We start from the raw sequence: 21,970 nt of genomic DNA, 5'->3' as shown, positions 1-21,970 counted from the left end.
TAGCACATTGATATTAAGCAGCAAAATTGGATAATAGGCAGTGGTCTTGAGAGGTTTCCAGTATTACTCATAGAAAAAGGAAAGAAAAGAAAAAAAAACACTAAAAAGCCATTTTGGTTTTTTTTTTTAGGAGCTAGCAAACCAAGGGCTTCATCGCAGTCCTTTAGAAAATGTTATTAAGGGCTAGATTAAAGGAGAGTGCCAATTTATCGCACACCCGTAAACGGGCAAATTTGCCTTTTACTGGCACGTGATAAATAACCAGCCATAACAAGTGGCTTGTTATTGCTACCATGAGCTTGCAGTAGTAATTAAAACTCAGATCTCTAGTTAATTTTCCAAAAGTGCCCAAATTGGCCGCAAATTTAAGAGTATTGTTTGTTTTTTATTTAAAAAAAAAAGAAGCATTTAAAAAAAAAAAAATTACTGCACAAAGCAGTTTTTAGTGGTTATAGTCGGTGGGTGTGGGTTGTTAGAAAAAAAAAACAGCACTGAAAAGTGCCTTTACATTGCGGTCTATGGGGCCTAATGCCCCTGTTTCCGTGTGAGCCTTTAGGCTCGCCGGAAACAGAAGTTTTGAAGCAGCGGACTAAAGACCGCGGCTCCATAACTTGTCCACCTGCTCTGAGGTGGCAGACAGAAACCAACCCGATCAAATACGATCGGGTTGATTGACACCCCCTGCCAGCGGCTGATTTGCAGCGTATGCCGTCGGCATTTATCGATGTGCAGCGGACATGATACGCTACATTGTAGCTCAAACTATGATAAATATACCCCTATGACTGTGTTATTCCTGTAAATATATATATATACTTATATACATATATATTTATGTGTTAATATGTGTATATACTGTATTCATATACTGTACGCAGTGGCGTAGCGTGGGGGGGGGCCACAGGGGCGGTTGCCCCGGGCGCATAATTCTGAGGGGCGCTTCCAGCCTCAACTTAGCAAAGGGAAGAAGGGAGGCTAAAAAATCTGACAGGTGCCCAACTCTGTTCTGCAACCCGTCAGGAATGTGGTGATGTGACGTCACGGTCGCACATTCCGTCGGGTTGCAGATTTTGATGTCTCGAGAGACTGAGGAATTTGAAGTGACTGTGAAGTGTGAACTGAAGTGTTATCCGGACCATTACCTGCTACGTCACTTTGTCCATCCCATTCCTAGCGCGCAGGTCAGGAGGGAAGAAGAAGAAGAGCAGCAGAGTCAGACTGTCAAGCGCGCTGCGACTAAGGTAAGGTATCAGGACCAGACTTACTTATAGCTCTGCTTTTGCCTGATACTAGCAACGCGCAAAATGCAGCTTAATTATGGTTATATTATTACCCAACAAGTAAGTTCCCTTCCAACAAAGGACCCAGAGCGAGCTAGAATGCCATGCATTGCCCGGGGCACTTTTTAAGGATCTCTAAGCAGAGGGAGGGGGAGGAATCCTTAAAAATTGCAATAAATCTCTTTCAAATCCACCTACCCGTGGCACTGGTGGCAGCATGGCTGGGCTCTGCCTTTCTGTTAACCCCAGTTACCTAGTTAGTGGGAATGTGGGATGGTGGGGTGATCAGAGACCATACTTTCATGTTTGACCGGTTTACAACTTACGCCATCTTGTCCTTGCACAAAAAAAAAGTATATTTGTGACAAAAATGAGACCTTGTTTCCTGTATTTGATTTTTCCCCTCCATGATCTTCCCAGAGCAGAAGTAGATTTAGGGATTTGTGTGCTGTCTGGCACCAGGATTGTGCTGCTCACCAGGCATTTCACTGTGTTTGTCTCCTATCATAGGAGTCCTATGAATTCACCATCTCGAATCTATTTCTTGCTGGACTCCTGAGGTGTGGACTTTTACCGATTTTTAGGGTGTGGGTGCTCATTGCCTTTTTTATATACATTAAACCCACCCTTACTGCATTTAAAGTAAAAAAAAATAACTATAATTTGTGTTGGTAAATAAATTTAACAGCACCCCCTAAATACCATACACCCTCCCCCCATATATGAATGTAATGCTGGGTTGTCTGTCCCATGCCCCTTTTATATTGATTACTTACAATTTTTATATTTATTAAGGTAGAATATATACCCCACTTTTATATGTCATTGGCACCCAAAAGATAGTCTGCCCAGCAGGGACAACCTTATGTAACAGCTGCCAACCTGTGTGTCCCCTTTTCCTCTTTTTAACGACTTACCAAAAACCTATTGCACCACATATACAATATGGGGTGCTGCAATGTGGGGGTGGGTGCACCCTGTGGTCTGCAGTATTTGTACCATGAAGTTTCACAGATCAGGGCGTCACCACCAGATGTGGGTTAAGGGGGGCTTTCCCCCATGTGTAAAACTAGAATAAATCTTAAAATGTAATATTGTATATATTTGCCCAGCTCTGTAGAGCTGCAGGCTCCTAGATTCAAAGCAAATTTGCCAATCCCATTCCCTACTGTACTGGTGGAAGAGACTCCGTCAGTGCTAATGGGTTAGGGGGGGCGCAATACTTGCCTTGCCCTGGGCGCTGACAACCCACGCTACGCCACTGACTGTACGTATATATTTAAATCTGCTGCTCATCGCTGCGCAACTTATTCCCTTTGTTGCGCTTGTTCTCATGTTGTGTCTCATGTGGCCCTAAATTATTTATCTACAAAAATCCCAATAGACTTTACTGTTGAATTGCGTAGAACAATCATGACAGACTTTTCTAAAGGATTGTGATCAATTGACCCCCAAGTTGACAAATCTATGGTACTTTTACCATATCACCTTTAGAGATGAGAAAAGAGAGAATGTTTGATAGATCTGGAGAAACTTAAACAAATGAGGGTAATGTAGTAAAATTAAGTTTACCATTTATCAGGCTTGTCAGTTTTTTTGCAGGGTTATTCACAGACTATCACAGAAGCTAAACATTCATGTCCAACAAAAAAGTAAAGGAGAAAAATGAATTAATACATTTTTTCACGCTTAACTAATGGTCTAAATTTATAACATGACAAATTCATATAATTTTGAATAATTTTATATATATTTTAAACATACAAACTCATACTTTGCAATATTTTATTAAAGGGATAGGAAAGTCCAAATTAAACTTGCAAGAATCAGATGAGCATGTCATTTTAATACACTTTAAAAAACACTTCTATTTTCAAATGTTCACTGTTTTCTTGGTATCCATTGTTGAAAATGAATATGCACATATCGTACATTAGTGGGAGCTAGTGTAATAAAAATGTGGAGTTTCCCATCCCTTTAAATTTAAATAACTGTGTTTTATGTTATGTACAAATTTCCTAATTGAAAATGGTGATTTGAGCTATTTTATTAAAAGATAGATAATCCCTTTGTTACCCATTCCCCAGTTTTGTAAAACCAACACTGTTATATTATTACACTTTTTACTTCTGTGACTAACTTGTATCTAAGCATCTTCTGACCTCCCCTAATCACATGACTTTTAGTTATTAGCTATTGACTTGCATTTTAGCCAATTAGTGCAGTGTCTGCCACTAGCCACGGGCGTGATCACAATGCTATCTATATGGCTTACATGAGCTTGCTCTCCCCTGCTGTGAAAAGTAAATAAAATAGAGGCGGCCTTCAAGGGCTTAGAAATTATCATATGAGCCTTCCTAGGTTTACTTACAACTAGAATACCAAGAGAACACAGCAAAATTGTTGATAAAAGTAAATTGGAAAGTTGTTTAAAATTACATGCCCTATTTGAAAAATGAAAGGTTTTTTTGGACTTGACTGTCCCTTTAAATAAAGCTTTGTGAGAAGCCAAGAAACTCTGCTCAAAACAGGCCAAATGGGCTTTCAACGGCCAGGGATTCAAATGTGCAGGAAAGTGTTTTCTAATTCTGGTTTTCTGATATTGAGAGCTCTGTTGGCTTCTCTTAATGGGATGTATTGGCTCCAAATGGCCTTAATGAAAAAATAGATTTCTCATGCTTTCTGTAGAACTTTTCCCTAGTAGGGGACAAATGCTAAAGAACCTTTGGTATCTCTATACTTACATTATTTCAGTTGTGTATGCAATAGTCATTAGTCTGGCCTAAAAGATAAGCAAAGTTTTGAGATGTAAAAAATTGCATTGGTAAATATATTGTGTAGTTCTGATTCTGCCATCCTGGAATGAAAAAGCATAAACCCAAATATATGTTGCATAACATGTAATTATTTAACAAATATGATGTTTGTGCAATTAAAAGTTTTTTGTTTATCTTTGAATATGAGGTTGCAATATGGTGCCAAAACTGTCATCAATTAAAAATTTAAATTAGCTATTGGGCTATAAAAGGGGTGTTATCACCAGAGACAAGCATCCGATGAAGCCCTAAAGTCAGCCCACTAAGGGGAGGGGCGAAACGCGTCATGCCTGACGTTTTGTGAAGCGGCAACTGTTTGAAGTGGAGTGCTAAGTCCCTGGCAGCTGGTCTGAAGCATACCGAGTTACTATATGTGGTTCTAACAACTGACAAGCATGCAGCAGTCTTGAATGGAAGTTCCGGTTTTGTAAATACAAATAATGGAGCCTTAACACAAACCGCTTTGTTTGGAGAATTACCAGGATCCGGCATGAGAAACATGCAAAGTTTGGAGTGATCAAGTGGTAATTATACAAGCTAGTGTTGGAGCAAATACTGGAACTTTGTACCGCGAATGTGGTGAGACTGTCTGCTCAGTAATTCTATTACAGTTGGTTTCCCAATCAGTAACGCTGGAACTGCTTCTTTGTAACACATTTCATTCACAGAGCGTGTGATTCACACTAAGTGCTCTGTAAAAACGGACATTGTTAATCTGTGTCTCTTTTGAATTATGTTGCAACAGTTTATCTTTCACACATAGTTTGTTTGTAACAGCGCATAGTTAAAGATATGTTATATACTTCGAACATTATTTCTAATAACCGTAGTTTTACGGTAGTGTGTCAGATAATAGTACTAACCAGGCCTGGGTTTAATAGTCACTCCTTTTATTGCAATTAAGGGTTTTGGGGTTTTTTGTTTTTGACATGTGTAGGTTTTGCAAATAAACCACTCGTTATTTATGCAATTTGAGTGCTGCCTTGTCATTCTTTTTCACAGCATTTACTTTTAGCTGTGACTACTCTCCTACTTATTCATTTAACACTTTAAAAAACACTTCTATTTTCAAATGTTCACTGTTTTCTTGGTATCCATTGTTGAAAATGAATATGCACATATCGTACATTAGTGGGAGCTAGTGTAATAAAAATGTGGAGTTTCCCATCCCTTTAAATAACTGTGTTTTATGTTATGTACAAATTTCCTAATTGAAAATGGTGATTTGAGCTATTTTATTACACAAGGGAACAACATTGTGTAATAACAATAGCAGGCAAAGAAAAATGTAATGTTAAAGGGACAGTCTACACCAGAATTTTTGTTGTTTAAAAATATAGATAATCCCTTTGTTACCCATTCCCCAGTTTTGCAAAACCAACACTGTTATATTAATACACTTTTTACTTCTATGACTAACTTGTATCTAAGCATCTTCTGACCTCCCCTAATCACATGACTTTTAGTTCTTAGCTATTGACTTGCATTTTAGCCAATTAGTGCAGTGTCTGCCACTAGCCACAAGCGTGATCATAATGCTATCTATATGGCTTACATGAGCTTGCTCTCCCCTGCTGTGAAAAGTAAATAAAATAGAGGGGGCCTTCAAGGGCTTAGAAATTATCATATGAGCCTTCCTAGGTTTACTTACAACTAGAATACCAAGAGAACACTGCAAAATTGTTGATAAAAGTAAATTGGAAAGTTGTTTAAAATTACATGCCCTATTTGAAAAATGAAAGGTTTTTTTGGACTTGACTGTCCCTTTAAATAAAGCTTTGTGAGAAGCCAAGAAACTCTGCTCAAAACAGGCCAAATGGGCTTTCAACGGCCAGGGATTCAAATGTGCAGGAAAGTGTTTTCTAATTCTGGTTTTCTGATATTGAGAGCTCTGTTGGCTTCTCTTAATGGGATGTATTGGTGAATTTAACATAAAGCAGCAAAGTGGTTTTCTAAAGAATTTTTGCGATTGTTGGGTTGCGGTCGCATTATGAGTCTGTAAACTGTTTTCACTCTCGCGCTTATCCCTTTACATTTTTTACATATTTAATGGAAAGTTTTGAGGTGCATTCCTTTTACATGTGTATCATCTTTGTCTTATTAACTCTTTAAAGGGACAGTAATGTTAAAATGAAAGTTTCATAATTTAGATTAAGGGGCCGATTTATTAAGCATACCTAGGTAGGTTCAGGAGCAGCAATGCCCTACTGGGAGCTAGCTACTGATTGGTGGCTACACATATATGCCTCATTTGCTTACCCCATGAGGCCCATTTATCAAGCTCCAGTTATGGAGCAGCGGTCTAAATACCCTGTCCGCCTGCTCTGATGAGGCAGACAGGAATCGCCACAATTCAACCCAATCGAGTATGATCGGGTTGATTGACACTTCCCTGCTGGCGGCCTATTGGCCGCTAGTCTGCAAGGGGAGGCATTGCACCAGCAGCTCTTGTGAGCTGCTGGTGCAATGCTAAATACGAAGAGCGTATTGCTCTCCGCATTCAGCGATGTCTGTCGGACCTGATCCACATTGTCAGATCAGGTCTGACAGACATTTGGTAAATCGGCCTCTAAGCATTAAAGGGACATTAAACTGCTGTGCACAACTACAAAATAATAGTAACTACTCACTATGTTATTGCATTCATCCTGTTCCAGCAGCTCTTTTCAAATCAGTTCTCCGCCTCTTCATACTGGGCACCGCCATCTTGAAGCTCAGGTATTCTCACAGCTTGCTAGTGCACACTCACAGATCAGTAATATTGTCCACAGCAGGATAATGTGCATCAGGTTCGTGTGCATGATACATCATGTGAGCTTTACAGTTTTACAGTTACACCAAATATATTTACAAAAGCACCTAGCAATAATATAGAGCAATGCAGCCACAACAAAGATATTCATCTCCTGTTTTGTATCATGTATCCTACCCTGAAGTACATTATACAGCTATAAAAAAATAGACAATATTACTGATCTGTGAGTGTGCACTGCTTATGGCAGCCCCTAGTACAAAGAAGCAGTGTTTCAGTATCTGTGAACCTTTAAAGGGACACTCAATCAAAATTAAACTTTCATTATTCAGATAGAGCATGCCATTTTAAACAACTTTCCAATTTACTTCCATTAACAAAATGTGCACATTCTTTTTATATTTAAACGTTTTGAGTCACCAGTTCCTACTGAGCATGTGCAAGAATAAGTGTGTATGCATTTGTGAATGGCTGATTGCTGTCACATGGTACGTGTATGCATTTGTGATTGGCTGATGGCTGTCACATTGTACAGGGGGAGTGGAAAAAGACATAACTTTTAAAATTGTCAGAAAAAAAATCTACTACTCATTTGAAGTTCAGACTAAGTGCTATTGCATTGTCTTGTTATCTTGCATTTGTTGATTATGCAAATCTATTGTGCTGACTGGTCCTTTAAGATATTAAAACAGGAGGACAGATTTGAAAAGAGCTGCAGGAATAAATGCAATAGCATTGTAAATAATAATAACCATTATAGGATAGTTGTATCTAGTGGGAAATTCTGGAAAGAAGGACAAATGGCTGTCTAAGAGGGACACAGCTCAGAATCAGGGACTGTCCCTCTCCAAATAGGGACAGTTGGGAGGTCTAAACTATTCTAGCTCCCAGTGGGGGATTGATTAGGTTTGCCACCTCAGCCATGTTTTCCTGGACACTTATGTGTCATACATGCTGCAGGGTGTGCAGGTAGGAACATGAATTTCCGGAAAAGCGTACAAGTAGTGACAATGAGCAGCACTATTCATGTTCCTCTCTGCACACCCTGCAGCATGTGTAACTCATAAGTGTCCAGGAAAACAGGGCCGAGGTAGCAACCCTAGCATTTGTATCCTTCAGAAAATAATACCAAGACAATTAAGCAAAGTTAATAATATAAGTAATGTGGAAAGTTGTTTAAAATTGTATGTTCCACTGTATCTGAATCATGACAGAAACATTTCGGGTTTCATGACTTTTTAAGTTTTCCTGTTTGACTATTGATGTCACAATCAACCTAGAAAATATGGTTCATTTTATATTCCCATGAAAAGATCATACAAATTATAAACTTGCACTAATGTGGTTATGTTCCCCTATGCATAATGACGCTGATATTATTTTGTGACCAGCTAAAAATAAAATCTTCTAAATATTTAAAAGTAGTTAATTAACTATTAGAATAGGAATGCAGGAATTCAATGCCTCCTGGTTATACTGTTTGTAAAAATAGATAAAACAACACACTTCAGGCATTTTTGACATTTTTCATCACAAACAGTAATATAAAACAATGTTTTATTATATTAAAACCTCAAGGGATACATTCATGCTGTGCTACAGCAGAATTGTACTAGAAATCAATAAAAGCATCAAGCTTAATAGCACAATTTTATATAAAATGTGACAAAGCAGGAATTTTCTCAGCTCTGCATTTGCATGTATATAAGTAATAATGACCAATAAAAAGTGTTGTAATAAAAGTAAATGCAATTTATTTTCACCTAAATAATGATGATGTAATAAAGCAGCTCAGTTCTTGGTATTCATAAAATTAATTTGTATACTGTATGCTTAATGTCCTATTTAAGATATATATTTTTTTAAATGCAATGTCATGTTATGTCAATCAGAATAATACTTAGTTTCTGATATATTTGCTCTGTTGTACAGTTTGGGCTAAATTCTTTATAAGTACAGAGAAATCTCATCAGTTCTGTGGGTTTTATTCTATAAATATTATTTAAAAAAGTTTTGCAGTAAATCTAATTTATGTGAACTTGGAAAAGATTATATTCCAGTAAGAATGCTTATTATACCTTTGTCAATAAAGTTATCCGTTAAAAAAATATTAAGCCCAATTTTTTTCTCTCATGATTAAAATAGAATGTAAATTTTTTTTAAAGTTTCTATTAAAATTGTTACTTCATTCTCTTGGTATCCTTTGTTGATAAGCAGGTAGCTAGGTTTAGGAGAATACACGCGTCTGGAGCACCATATTGAAGCAGTTTTGCGAAAATGTTTTTAACAATGTTTCTTTCAAAGAGCACTAAATGGGCACATCGCCTACCTAGGTATGCTCTTCAAAACAAAATGCCATGAGAATGAAGCAAATTTGATAATATAAGTAAAATAGAAACTTCTTAAAAATTTGATGTTTTATCGGAAATATGAAAGTATAATGTTTGGTTTGTGTCCTTTTAAATCTTGTAGATAAGTTATGTTATAACCACAAAAGGGTTAAATGAATAGCTAAAGTACACTTTGAAGGCCAGATTACAAGTGTAGTGCAAAATATCGCTTTCGATAACAAATTAACATCCTTTTTACTGCTATTATTTTTCAGTAGCCAAACTCTACCCACCATTTGTCTTATTTAGAGGAGCCAATCTGGGCTTTTATCTACAGACAACAAGGCTAGTCTGGTTATAATGTTAGTACAGAGTGTATTGTTTTGCAGTTGTTATCTGATAAAACCAGTTAGGGAAATATGTGTAGCAAGGTTAGCCTTAAGAAGTCAGCAAGTTGCAGTTTAAGTTATGGGAATTATAAAATACTACATTTTCCCCCATCTTCACCATCTTTTTTACCTCCACATGGGGGGGGGGGGGTTTCAAGGGGCTTAGCCCCCTTTATAAACCTCATTCTCTTGGAGTGGAGGCAAGAGGATCAGCAAGGCGCCCCCCTTGAACTCCCAGATGGAAGCAAAAAAGACAGTGAAGATGGAGGAATTACAGTGCAGTGTATATATGTCTGATTAACAACACATACAATGGAAGCAGCAGATCAGTTCCCTTGTTGAGATTTTCTACCTGCTGTGGAGCTTCTGCTGAGTGACTGAATTTGTGGTCACACAGCTGATTCCACGTCACTGGAAGTGACATGATTGGCTGATCTGACAGAACACAGACGAGCGGTGATGTCTCTCCCGTAGAAGTCAATGGGAGCGTGACGTCACCAAATCGCCTCTTATCGGCATATTGCTGCAGCCAGAGGGGGCCTATTTGAAGTATGCCTACACTGTGCAGACAGTGCGCTCACTGAAACTAAAAATAGTTTCCGGGGGCGGAGCTTACATCTGAAGCAGCTAAATGCTTCTCTGTGAAGCCACTGACTTCAGAGTTGTTTTTGGCTAATAATTTATATACAGTATATACCTATTAGTAATCTCTTCAAACCTGCCCACATGATAATAGACATGGTGTGTGGAAGTTTGGAGCTGATATCCGATTGCAAGTCTAGCCTAAGCTCCTCAGAAAAGCCATGTGGAACTACACAACCAGAAAACTCTTGTTTTCGTCCGTATTGCAGCATGGCTTGAGCTGCCACAATAATTCTCCCCCAGGTAACTAGGTTACAGAGTACGTCTGATACTCCAGTGAAATCCTATTTCAAGAGCCATCTCAAAGAACCTGTTTATTGCTGGCTTGGGCCTTAAGTGATCCTTTGGATGAATAGAGGTCTCAGAAACAGAAGAGCTATTACAGGTCTGTCGAAACCCTCCTTTCATTATGGATGTGGTAACCAAGAGAGAAAACGCCATTCTGCAGTTGATAAGCACCCGTTTTATGGAAATTAAGAGGAAGCTAGATTCTCTGATATTAGCTACCTACAATTACCCTCTAACAGCGGATCCACCTCAGGATCGGATGACGCTCGCTTGCAAGCAACAGAAGTCCTCTTCAGAGACCTTACGTGCTTGCAGTAGCCTACCGACATGTCCCGCTCATCAAACCCACCTTGAGAAGCTGGAGGGAGATCATGTGGCAAGCGTGACAACTGAGAACCCTGATGTCTAGTTTGCGAGGAATCGATACGATCTGAAGAGGAAAAGGATGCAGAGGGCTTTTAGAACCCTAATCATGCCACTATTGAAAGTCTCGACAGAGGCAGCTGTTACCGCCACGGGAAGGTGCCCCCGGGGTGGGATCAGTCTACTTTCCAAGAAGTCAGAGTCAACTGAAGCTAATCCGGAGGTTGCTACCAACAAAGCAGTGTACTACAGTTCTCAACAAAAGAAGCCCACTTGGGGTATACTAGACATGCAGAAGGTGATGAGAGGAGGACATGTTGGATCAGAGGTAGTGTATTGTCTGTTAGTCAGAACAGGCTTTGCATACGAGAGGAGGGACAGTCCGTTTGGGCCTAATCTCGGCATTGATCTTGACTGTTTATCGTACCCTTATCCTGGAGTCCACGAACAAGGAATAGGCTAGATACATCTCACCATAACCATGCATGCTATAACTTGTTTAGTATAGCCGTTAATTTGAACGGTGAAATAACTGATCTAACTGCTTAGCCCTGAGTTGTTTTGCCAAACATGATTGTACATTTATTTGCAGGGCAATTCCTGTTAATGTTAGCTCAGTAGTGGTTTGTTAGCTATTTGGTCCCACTGTCTCCTTTTTTTTTTTTTTTCCTCTCATTATCTGTATAAATATTGCCTCACTTGTGTAGCGCCCATAGGATTTAGCAGCTTAAGTAAGTATTGCAAATGCTTACTACTAACACCATGTTGATATTATTGAACCATTATTATCATATTTATTTTTCCCACTCCACTAAGCTATAGAGAAAAGAGGTGGCTTAAGTGTCATAGACCCTGGAATGTAAAGGTTGTCCTGACCTAGAGATTTTTTTCTCAAAATATATAAACATATAGCAGCTGTTCAAATGCCTTAGCTTCAAGTAAAATGCTCAAAGATATACTATAGTCAAGAAATATTGATGCTTTTCCCTCCTAGCTTATCTACCCTTCTTGAAGCTATATTTGAAGCTATAGTTACTGGGGCCCTTAACTTTAGGCCCTTCATTGTACCCTTCAGGATTAAGACTGGCCCCAGTGGATAAAAGTTTAGGTAGTGGTGTATTATAAAGCCTAACTGCTCTCATATAACATCGGGCACTCTTTAGCTGGCCAAGAAACTCTTGACCATTTAATTGTGTTTGAGTTAGTTTACCTTTAGGAGTGCGAGTCTAGCTGAGGCTCAGGAATAATGCTCAGCAAGAAACGAAAAAATGGAAGGCTGCTGAGCAACAGGTAAAAAAGAATTTTATTCCATTAAAAAATATAACAAGAAGACACAAAATAACAAGAAGGGTAGTTAGCCATCTAACATTTTTCGCGCTAATACGTGCTTACTCATAGATGCTAAGTGCAAGTAAGAAAGGCTAGTGCATTTAAAGGGCCAGGCACCAATAGGAGACAAATCTGTTAAATGACCTTTCAGGTCAGGCATCCTTATGTACATGAGGTATATAGATGACCTTATTTTTATTGTGAAGGATGACTTTCCTTTTGATGAATTTTTAACTATCATAAATGACAATGAAATTAACTTGAGGTTCACTGGAGATTTATACCCTGAGGGAGTTAATTTTTTGGATCTCCATCTTTATGGTGATAATTCTACACATAAAATTATATCCAATACATATAGAAAGGACACAGCAGGTAACACCATATATTAAAGGTGGCAAGGAATTAATTGCAAGACTTAAAGCCAGAGGCTATAATGAAAAAGAACAACTCAAAGCATTTGAGGAGATTAAATATTTGAAACCAAAACCAAAAGATCTCTCTCTCTCAGTAGAGATAACCAGTACCATTGCTACACCTAGGGATGATCTTAAAAAGAGAAGCTATCTGGATGAGAACAGTATTGTATTCTCAACTGAATTCTCACTTCAATATAATTCTATTTGTAGCATTATTAAAAAAACACCTACACGTTTTGAGAGGTGATGAAATTCTACAACCTTATATTAAAGACTGTAAATTTGTAGCAAAAAAACTCCTACATTAGCCACAAAGCTTTCACCCAGTTTAGTGAAATCTAATATTGGCACTGACACCAATTGGCTCAGAGGTAAAGGTAATTTTAAGGCACATCTTTCAAATTGTTTAACATGTGACACCATGGACTACACCAACAAGTTCTGTAGCGCAGTTACATGTGAAACTTTTAAAATTGACTTTTATGCTACCTGCCTTACTTCTTATATAGTATACTTACTTAATTGCCAACTCTGTGGAGCCCAATATGTCGGTCAATCAACTAGGAGTCTTAGAGATCGCACTAGGGAACATTTGAGAGATGTGAAGAACTTTAACAAAGATTCTGCAGTAGCGAAACACTTTAACCTTTTTCATCTCACTAATGTACCAAGGTTTAAAATTAGTAATGTGTCAAAAATATTGGATAAGAAGGAATTATTTTGGATCTATAAGTTAAGATCTAAATCACCATTAGGCATGAATTTAGAGTGGGATATGAGATATTTTGTATATTTACTAATGTATATTGATATTCATACATATATTTTCATATTAGTATGTTCTCAATACTCATTTATACAATTCACTAGACAGGTTCCATATACCCTAATCTGTATTTGTCTGGATTACAAGAGAGAGATATATACATGGGGTCATACATGTGGTCATATATATGCATATATATAAATATTTTCTAGAATCTCATAAGGCATGTATATGGATACTTATGCACATTCATGCATGATTAACTCAAACATTAATTTATTTTTTGTTGATTTTCATATACATGTATCTTGTCTTTTACATATGTCTAATGCATGTAATTTGTCCACTTGAGTGATCCCCTTAATTATATCAATATATATTAATACATGGTCATAACTCTACCTTTTGAGAACAGCTGTATATGGTTATCTCTTTAAATATTTTAAATATTTTCAATAATCTTTCACCATGTCACATATGGGGATGACAAATACTAATTGTGCTTTAATATGAATTTATTATGTATCAGGCAATATGATTTTTGTTTTGTTGTTTTTCAATTTATGGCATGATATCACCTATTTTTTGTTTTTCTTTTCCTGTCTTTCTTACATTATTTATTATGTAAACTGTTTTCTGAATAATCTGTAATTTTTCAATATTAATATAATTGATGCAATTTTTCCATGAGCCAAGTATTGCTATACTTTCACAAGTAATATGTACAGGTAGCCCTCAGTTTACGCCGGGGTTAGGTTCCAGAAGGAATGGTTGTAAATCAAAACCGTTGTAAATTGAAACCCAGTTTATAATGTAAGTCAAGGGGAAGTGAGGGAGATAGGTTCCAGGCCCCTCTCAAAATTGTCATAAGTAACATCTAAAACATTATTTTTAAAGCTTTGAAATGAAGACTTTAAATGCTAAACAGCATTATAAACCTAATAAAGTAATCACACAACACATAATATATAATTAAACTAAGTTAAATGAACAAAAACATTTGCTAAACAGCATTATAAACCTAATAAAATAATCACACAACACTTGCATTTTTCTGCAAACAGTTCTTTCTATGCATTCCAATTTGGACTGATTTATAGACAGTAAGATCTTGTTCCTTTGAAATCTGCTCGATAGCTCAGGTCTGATTAAACTGATTAATTTCAGCTTGCTTGGCTTTGCTGCAAAACAAGCGGACAGCTCCACCTACTGGCTATTTTAATAAATGCACTGCTTCTCAATGCTTTTCAATAGCAGTCACATGACTGGGAAAAAAGGTTGTTATTCTGAAACGGTGTAAATTGAACCGTTGTAAAACGAGGGCCACCTGTATTTGTTTTTAATATACAACCTATTGCATCTAAATAGGGCAGAGTACTGTAATCAATAGGGAGAAACTATATGTGTGAAATTGATTGTATTACGTAATTTAACAGATTTGTCTCCTATTGGTGCCTGGCCCTTTAAATGCACTAGCCTTTCTTACTTGCACTTAGCATCTATGAGTAAGCGCGTATTAGCGCGAAACATGTTAAATGGCTAACTACCCTTCTTGTTATTTTGTGTCTTCTTGTTATATTTTTTAATGGAATAAAATTCTTTTTTACCTGTTGCTCAGCAGCCTTCCATTTTTTCGTTTCTTGCTGAGTCTTTTAGCGGTTGTCCTCCACTATTTGGTTGGCTCCACACACCCCTCTCCAGTTTTTGGTCTGGCCCGCTCACCCCGGTCCTTTGCGGAAGTGTACTGGAGCACCACCGCTTTCTCTTCTCTCAGGAATAATGCTGACTTAATATTTTAAGCATACCCAGGCTATGTACTTCTAGCTTATTACAAAGCATCTCAATAAGGACAAGGATCTTTGTTAGCTAACTAGAATGTTAATTAACGGTCTTATATATGATAGAAAAAAGGGGAAAAGGAAAGAAAAAAGAAAAAAAGGGAAAAGGGTACTTATTTAATTCATATGTTTTTCCTATGATGGGAGACTATATAAAGGAGGGGGACATTGCCACCAGTTTTTTCTCCGCCCCCATCTTTTCTGTGCGGTGAGGGATAAATAGCTTATCCTCCGCATGTTTTTTTTTGGCAGAGTTTTGCAGTCTCTGCCCAGACTGTAGAGCCTATGTTTGAGTTTGTTGTGATATAAAAGCAAAATGGCTCTCTGGGCCCTATCACGGAAATAATTACTGTGTTTATCCTTATATATCTTGTTATTCACAGATTGTATGTTCCCACAATTTCCTAATGCTTGTTAGGCTTTAAGGAGTTCATTCAGATCTAATGGTCTCACTATTATTCCTGTTATAACGGTTTGGCCATACTACATTAACTAGTCTGTTCTGTCTGACTGATGCTAATTGTACGTGATCTCTGTGTCCTCCTTGAACTTTGCAGAGTATGATCCCACCACTGGTTGTCATAGATGACACGGTGCAGCCTTAAAAAACAAACAAAATGAGGAGCAGGAAAATCTGTCCTATAAGACTACCTTGTACAGCTTCACCATGATACGATATTTACTTTATTGTCAACTTATGTGAAACCCTATGTATTTCTGTTTATTTTGCTTGTAACCCTATGTATTTGCTTCCTTAATAAAAAGATCATTTATAAAAAAAAAAATTAGTTTCCGTGTAGGATCACTCCAAATATTGTCGTAGGGACCTAAGTTTTATTACACTAACTACCTCAGACTACCCTCCTCACAACCTGCATTTTGTTGATTTGAACATATCAATCAAAGTGCAGGCTACTCCCACTAGCCCGCCTGCTTACTCCCCCTGAAGCCTATAACTACGTCATGTCTTTAACACTCCCTCTGCTCTGCCTTGCTACCTCCCACCTACACCTACATCAGAGCTAACCTATACTCCCCCTACACAGCCCAACTAACTTTCTCTGACCACCTACACCTATGTCACGCCTAACCTATACACCCCTGGAACGCACAGCTAAGTCCCACATAATGCCTACTGTCAAAAAAATAACTCACTATAATAAACTATACTAAATAATAAACCTCCCTATTATAACTATGAAGCTATGTTGCTAAAATTATAAGCAATGTTTAAAAAATGTGTCCCTTCTGGGAGGAAATGGGACACTCCTAATTCAGACCCCCATTCCTCCCAGAAGGTAGCACCCCCAAAAAAGTGATTCCTTGTCAAATTGCCTACAACATTCTATGGGTGACTTGATCCCCTACACCCTACTCGATCGGCACCCCTTTTAAGAAGCAGCAGACCGGGGCTCAATTACAATCTGGCACTGAATTCCAGGAGCTCAGCTAAGACAGAAATGTTTTCCTGGCCCTCAGACATTTATCCCATCTCCTTGACAAAATATGCATGCACAATGCAGATTATTTAAAGTATATTCAATATTTACAATGATGCATTGTTATGTAGAATGCATATTTATTTGCATATAAATTAAAATGTAATTAATGTTGCATGTTGTGTTTATTATTTGGTATTAAAGACAGTATAATTAAAGTTACAGTTCTACATAACTGCATGCCTGTTATGTAAACATATAATTTAATGCTACTGACTACTATAACATAAATTTATATTAACATATACAGTATATCTATGTTATCACTAATAAACACAACAAGCTAACAAATACATTTTAATGTACTGTATATGCAATACTTAAAGCATTATGCAATATACATGCATAACAGTTTAAATATTGAATATCAATGCAAGGCCCGACCACATTATATCTACAATGTTTGAAATAAAATGCATGGTTATGTATAATGCATATTAGTTGGATATATAAACTAAAATGTAGAAATTTTGCTTGATATTATTTTAAATATACATATATTTTTTAAAAAGATATTTATGTTATAAAATACAGTTGAATTATAATTATATTATTACATAACTGTATTCCTGTTATGTAATAATACAATTGTAATATTACTTCCTTTTGTAGCATAAATATACATTTTAAAATATATACTTATGTTTACAATAAACAACACAACAAGAAAACATAAATACATGTTCATTTACATACAATAGTTCAAAGAATATGCATCACACATAAGAATGCATGAAATTTTAAAATGTTTAGCTAAATGCACTATTAACCCCTAAGCTGCCCTAACCTAATCACCTACTCAATCCCCATACAGGTATGTGGGTGGTTTGGAGATTAAAGGGACATTATACACTAGATTTTTCTTTGCATAAATGTTTTGTAAATGATCCATTTATATAGCCCATATTTTTTTTGTTGTTGTTAATGAATAGTTTTGCTTATTTTTAAATAACATTGCTCTGATTTTCAGACTCCTAACCAAGCCCCAAAGTTTTAGGAGTATACCGACGTATACCTATTCCAGCTTGCTTCGGTTTGTGTAAAGGGTCTTTTCATATGCAAATGAAGGGGGAAGGGGAGTATCTGCTATTTCTCACTTGCAGTGGGTGTTCCAGTCACCTTTTAAACAGATCTAAACTGGAAGCTTCTAAGTAAGTTTTTAAACGGTTTTATACTAGATTTTTATATCAGTATCTGTGCCTATTATTCTTTATAGTAGTGTCTGTTACATGCAGTTATATGAAAATTGGTGTATACAGTCCCTTTAAGGGCTAATAAATGGTAACCATCAATATTCCCCTAATTTAACCCCATACAGGTATGGGGGTGCTTAGCAGATTAAGGCCTAATAAATTCTAACTAACAATGATCACCTAATCAACCCCCATAAAGGTATGTGGAGTGGTTAAGAGATTAAGGCCTAAACTGTCACCCCCTAAAGCAAAATAGCAGTACACTAACACCTAAACACCCCCTCTAAACTAACTTGTCTCTAAACTAAACCTCCTAAGTTTAGAAGGGGGGCTAGGTGTTAGGGGTATGTAGCAGTATAGGGGTTAATAGTTTACTACTTGCAGTGGGTCTGTGGTGGTATAGGGGATAATATTTTAGTACTTGCGGTGGATATGTTGTGGTATAGGGGTTTATAGATGGCTAAATGTAACCACCAATCAGCAAGTGCTATCCAGGGCATAGACTGCTGCCCTTACATACTTCTGTAAATTGTCTTGATACACTTTTGAATTAATTGTTCCCTCAATGATTGCAAGGCATACAGTTCCTGAGGCAGCAAATCATTGCCAAATCATGATGCTCTCTCCAACATTCTTTACAACTGGGATGAGGTTTTGGTGTTGGTGTGCAATGCCCTTTTTGCTCTACACATAGAGTTGTGTATTTTATGCCCTAAAGTTCAACTTTTCTCTCATTTGTCCACAGCACATTTTCCAAGAGGTATGCTACAATTTTTTTTTTTTTTTACAGGAGTGGTTTCCTTTGTGGTGTCCTTCCATGAACACCGTTCTTGTTTAGTGTTTCTCTGATAGTGGACACATGAACAAATACTTTTGCACTCCTAGGGAAAGTAGTAACATTTCTGAATTTTCTTTATTTTTAGACAATTTGTCTTACCATGGATTAATGAGCACATTAAGGGAAAAACAATTTTACAGTATACTGTCCCTTTAAACAAATACTATAATTGTAACAAAACAAATCTGCATATTATTCTAAGGCTAATTCAAAGTAATTGTGTTTAATTATTGTGCATCACAAAGCATATTGCTGTTATCTTTATTCACACATGTATTGTATTTCCCATAAAGTAGCATAGTTACTTTTAGTACTTAAAGGGACACTGTACCCAAAATTTTTCTTTCGTGATTCAGATTGAGAATGAAATTTTAAGCAACTTTCTAATTTACTCCTATTATCAAATTTTCTTCATTCTCTTGGTATCTTTATTTGAAATGCAAGAATGTAAGCTTAGATGCCGGCCCATTTTTGGTGAACAACCTGGGTTGTCCTTGCTGATTGGTGGATAAATTCATCCACCAATAAAAAATTGCTGTCCAGAGTACTGAAACCAAAAAAAAGCTTAGATGCCTTCTTTTCAAATAATGATAGCAAGGGAACGAAGAAAAATTGATAATAGGAGTAAATTAGAAAGTTGCTTAAAATTGCATGCTCTTTCTGAATTACAAAAGAAAAAATTTGGGTACAGTGTCCCTTTAAGTAGAGAAATCAGTCTTACCATCTCTTAAATTGGCTTGTAATTCCCTATTCAGTAGTTTTTTCTGTCATGAAAGAAAAATCCGTTCACCTAGAAGTAGTTGGAAAATGCCAGATATGAAATGACCTTGCTTACATAATAAATCCTTTCATGCCATAATTATAAAGCTGATTTAGGAGACAGACTGTTACCTTTGTAAGTGCACTACCTGATAACAGTGAACATGACAGAGTGAACTCTGGTACACTTCACATATTTTCATGTTTTGACCTCAAGCAAGTTTCTTTATCAATGTTTCTCAGGCACTAATATTATGTTGCAAACTCAGAGGACTAGAGATTTACTGTTGGAAAAATTGTCTGTTACATTTCCAAAAAAAATGAATTTAGAAAAAATAAAAATAAACTTGAATAGCAGTTTAGACTTAAAGGGATATTCCAGCCAAAATTATTGAACAGAAGCAATTTTGAAATATACATGCATTAGTAAAAATGATTCTAATAAAAGCTATAGCTGTTTCAAACGTGTATTTAAGTATGCACCGTGCACCAGCGTTTTAAACACAGCACTTGCTCAGAGAGCCTAAGGTTCTTTTACCATCTGGTAATGACTCAATTTGTTAATGGCTGACATTATACAAGCCCCACTGATTATCTGAGCAGCTGCATTATTTAAAATGTGGGTGCAGTGACAATATCTAGCTATATCTCACATGCACGTGCAGAGAAAAATGTTAACACTAAAACAGTGATAACTTTTACTAGAAGCATTTTTGCCAGTACATGCATATTGCAAATATGTTTCTATTCAAAGATGTAATAAATCTATGAGCATTTAAATTTTGACTGGAATGTCCCTTTAATATCCACAAGACATAAGGTGCACGAAGGACAACAATAAAGCTGTGCACCTTATTTTACTGACAGCAAGAAAAAGATTTGTCTCAATTGAATAAAAAGATAGACATTATTAGTGAATAAAAGTATTTATATAAAAATGATAATATACTAGATATGTGGTTACAATTAATACATACATACATTTGCATAAATAATAACACAAAAACTAAAGCTGCTAGGACTAACTTTAAATCATCATTTGTTTTTGCAATTATATTCCAACCAGGACCTACTTAACAAAGAGATAGATAGATAGTTCCCACAGGAATAGGGCCCTCAATTCCTCCTGTATTTGTTTGTCAAATTCAGTCTTGTCTTTTACAAATATTGTATCACTGTTTTACTTACATCAATTGTGCCCATGGACAACGCTGCAGAATATGTTGGCACGTTATAAATAAAGTATAATAATAATAGATAGATAGACCTAGGGTTGCCACCTGTCCCTTAAAATACAGAACACTTATAAGTTACACATGCTGCAGGGTGTGCAGGGAGGAACATAAATAGTGCTGTCCAGAAACACAATGCATGTTCCTCCCAGCACACCCTGCAGCATGTGTAACTCATAAGTGTCCAGTAAAACATGGCTGAGGTGGCAACCCTAGATAGACCTGCAACCTGCACTAATTAAAGGCTCTCCTGCATTAGGATTGTACACATTCTGCACATGCCTATGTATATACTGGCTGCTATATATTGCACTAGTATAAATGCATTTACAATCTATAGCGTGTTGCTCATTATATCACAGATATAATGTAACTGTACAGACACAAACTCTTATATGAAATGACTGGGATTAAATAACTTGCACATAATATAACTGTCTTTCTAGTTTTTATTTATAAATTAGTTATGAAGAACAACCTAAAATATATATGATATATAGAACATTTTGAGCCGTAGAAGAGCTTTCCCTGCAGCTGCCTATAACAATCAGATGCCTCAGAAATCCTCTTTTATTATTCTCAATGCAGCGCTCTCACCACAGGTGTCTAGAATCACATCCAAACTAGACATAAACTTCTTAATGGTCTCTTGTGAGAATAAAATGATGAACACAAAAGAACAATGCACATAGTCCTCTGCTGTGTTTTTCTGCACAGTAGCAATTCCCAGGATTTTAGATGTGTGATGTTATACAGTGTTTGACATCTTCCATACAAACTTAAATGGTAATTTACGTGCCCTTTAACTCCATAAACTTTAAAATTGTCTAATTTGTTTTTAGGGTTTTAAGAACACTTAAGTGTATCATTATATTCTCACAGGAGACCTGTTTGTAGTTAATGACTAATTTGTTTCTTTAGACACCTGCACTGATTGCTTAGAACTCAAGTAGAGATATAGGATGACTCTGTATGCTCATGCTGCTGTCAGGCTGGAAAAAATGTTCTTACTAATATACATGTACGTGCAGGCCTATGCCTAGGGCAGCGGTTTGTATGGCATCACAAACTTTGAGGGGTAGTTCTGACACTTGATGTTTCCCCACTTCTATGTTCCCCAAATGTTTTATTTAAAAAATATATGACAAATCATTTTTCTCTGGTAGTCTAATAGTTGTGAGTGATCCTTTCATGTGTCCCTGGCTTCCAGTTTAGAGAAATATATGAGGAAAGTGTG

The 21,970-nt window shown here is 36.7% G+C and overlaps 1 protein-coding gene across 1 annotated transcript in view; it reads left to right on the top strand.

Moving 5' to 3' along the window:
- The window catches only part of PLXDC2 (plexin domain containing 2), a 1,268,934-nt gene that overhangs the window by 510,863 nt on the left and 736,101 nt on the right, over positions 1-21,970 (top strand). The window lies entirely within an intron of this gene.

The sequence above is a fragment of the Bombina bombina genome, chromosome 5, assembly GCF_027579735.1.
Source record: "Bombina bombina isolate aBomBom1 chromosome 5, aBomBom1.pri, whole genome shotgun sequence".
Classification (NCBI taxonomy): domain Eukaryota; kingdom Metazoa; phylum Chordata; class Amphibia; order Anura; family Bombinatoridae; genus Bombina; species Bombina bombina.
This window is presented reverse-complemented; position numbering and strand designations above follow the sequence as displayed.